Consider the following 3,281-nt stretch of genomic DNA (forward strand, 5'->3'; position numbering starts at 1 on the left):
TATAAAAATAAGTACCACCTTTTCACTTCTGCTTTAGCCATCAGGCATTTACACTGGTTTTATGTTATCATTTTGCGTTGTTATAGGAAAGGTAGATTTGCAGATGGTAGCAGATTTAACGAAGGACAAAGCTAAAAAAATGCTGCCGTGGCTATATGCTCCCATCTAACCAAAACAAAGGACTTGGAAAAAAAAATGGCCAGATCAATGCATAAAGTAACAGCAATAGATATATATATATATTGCTGATAAAAGTGGCTTTTTCAGTAAAGGGTTTTGTCAGTGAAATATACAAGTTCTTACCTTTGTAGTAGACTTATGTATCTAAGCTAAAGCCTATTCCTAGTACAAGTCCTTAGGAATGAATTCAGGGATCTTGCAAAAGGGATGGTGTGACAGAAAAGTTTTGGGGGGACATAAGAAGCTGGCAGACAAGACTCTCAGGAGGAGCTGAGGGGGCTGTGAAAAGAATGGGAGGTGGAAGGAAGGTTGGGTCAGACAGGAAGAGTCATGGTGCAAAAAGCCTTGAAAAGTGTAGATGGATTTCAACTTCTGACTAAGAAAGCAAGCTGAAGACACGTCTATCATAGAAACAACTTTCAGTTGTCTGCCTTTTCCCCACCCTCCCAAAATAAGAATTGTATACATATAGTTAGACAGAGGTAGATAGACAGAGAGAGACATAAAACTGGGAAGAGCAGTTGAGGGAAAAGAGAAATAAGACATAACCATATCAAAATGTCATGCAGTTAATAAGAAACAAGGAGTAGAAGAAACAATTAAAAAACACCATGACACCATATGGAACCTTCCACATTGTTATATTTAAAAGATTTTTAAAAGAAACCTTATAAAAAACTACATTTTCCTCATCTCAAAACAGTGTCCTTTGTTGGAAGACAATATAGTTATTTAAAAGGCCCAGTTTTACGTGTTTTGATCCACATATTGTCTAGTACAAGCATTAGAAAGTTACCATCTTAGTATGAGAGATGGCACGTAGGCTGATTTTGAATTGTAGATGGGCAAGCAGAAGCAAGGCTTGAAGCATCATGGCTTTTTAAGAGAGGTATCTGAAAGAGAAAGCAAGTCCCAGTCCTGATGAAGGTAATAGCCATTTTTCACTGGGAGTAAACAAGAAATCAGTTAAATGCCCCCTTTGTAGTGACAGCTGAAACAATGGAAAACCTCTGCCCAAGGACACAAACACACAGATCTAAACAGTGTAGGTCATCTGCCCCACAGGGGGTTCCTGAGATCTGATAAATGATGGGGCAGGGGACTGAAGAACTAAAGCCTTGTCTGTGAGAGAGAAGGGGCAGCAATGTGAGAGAGCAATGTGAGAGAAAGTCGTCTGCATATAAATTGAGATGCACATACTTGCCTGAGGAAAAAATGAGGCTGTGGTTTTGAGAGATGCAATAGGCTGACATAACACTTTTATCTCAGATAAAATGTCTAATTTCTCATACTTTTGTCACTAATGCTTTTACCTTTGCAAAAGTGGTGAGGCGTCCATCCCCAAATCCCTCTCCCTTGCTGTTTTTGGCCTCGCAGTCCCACCGTTTACTCTGATGCTGGTCCATATATCTCTCTGAACTGACATAACTCACCAACTCAGCAGAAAAATAATCCAGAAAAACTCAGATAGTTTTCTGCTGGTTTGGAGAGTTGAATTGGCTCATGCATGGGTCATACATACGTGCAGCACAGGCACTGGCAGATTACTGGTGGAAGGAGGTGGGCGTAAAGGGTATTGTGTGGGGGAACATGAAGGGCAAGAGGAGGAAGATGAGGTAAGATTTCATTTCAGAGGAACGGAGCCATCCAATCAACTCAGCTACATGTGAAACCACAGCCTGAAAGCAAGCACGTAGGAGCAAAACATAGCCTGAAAGTAAGCAGACAGGTTTTCCTGTTGCTTTATTCTTACTCTGTTCTCTAATAGAAAGATCCCCAAATATCCTAAATTCTTACTAATCAAAAGGTCAGATGTGGCAACACCATAAGGGTGCTCTTATCTATCTGTGGTAAGCCACCATCTGTAAGCATGATTCAAGAAGCAGACAGAGAGTATTTGATCCCGAAAGACAAGAGCGCATGCTGCCCGGGGTATTAGATATACTTTGACAAAGATAATAAAATGTCATGCCTTTGCCCTCAACTGTCTTTTGCATACCCATCATCTTGTGAGGAATATCTGAAGATGTCATGAAGAACAAAGCAAAGCAAAACTCAGAACTGCGGCCATTGCGTGCTAAATATTGTCCTGAATACACATAACGCCTGCAAGAATTCCCAATGAAATTGGGAGAAGAGGTGTCACCGACGCACTTCTGAATGTGGGAGTGGGGCAATAAAGTCCAATTTACCAAAGAAAATCCCTAGTTGTGACCTGGTGTACTGTAGTTTATGATAGCCTCATTACAATACTTTGTGATTTCCATGTAGAATGCTCAAACACTTTTTAAGAAAGTTACTGCTAAAGCTGAGTAAAACCCCGGGATCACATCAAATATTTTTGGAAAGAGCCTAGGGAAAGCTCTGTATTGTGTCTGTTTTGTGCAACCATGACTTTTTACACTTCTGTGAAATATCTGCAAAGGATTCGGTCAATCTCTGTTGAATTTTAACGTAGTTAGATTGAATTCTTGGAAAACCTGAGGCAATTTGCAGTCCTGAGTGCAAACATGTTCCTTAAATTATCCATAGACCTTTGGGTGAAAATACTTTAGGGTGATAGAATGAGCCAGGTTAAGCTAGATTTTCCATCAGCCATTTTAAGTGAAAAATTTGAAAGGACGCAGATGACCAGGCATACAGCATAAGGACAATTCAGTCATGGTGCCACCTCATGTCCTAGAAAGGCCAGATTCTGCTGAAGTCAGCAGTGAAGTGCCCGCTGTGCACAAGGGTTGCATTTCGCTTGCCAGGTATCTTACCGAGAGTGACAGAAACATTACTCTGCCAAGCTCTTGCCAGGAATCAAGCTCTACCCAGGTGAGTCACTAAAATAAAATCCATCTCGGATGACAGCAATATTCACAACATGACTGCGTGCCTTGCACAGTTCTCCTGAACACCACCCTGCGTGGGGCTGTGTGTGCTTTTCACTTGACATCTTACACCCCCTGCATCCGAGTGGCACTGAGACGTTCACTCTTGTGCTTTTTCCCTGTGCTTTTCCAGGCAGGCATGGCGCGCTCGCCACTCCTGAGGGATGCAACAAGGGTGGTTTTGAGCTCCTCTGCCCTATCGCTACCCCTTTAAAAATAAAGATG

Source organism: Cygnus atratus, chromosome 1 (genome assembly GCF_013377495.2).
Source record: "Cygnus atratus isolate AKBS03 ecotype Queensland, Australia chromosome 1, CAtr_DNAZoo_HiC_assembly, whole genome shotgun sequence".
Lineage (NCBI taxonomy): Eukaryota > Metazoa > Chordata > Aves > Anseriformes > Anatidae > Cygnus > Cygnus atratus.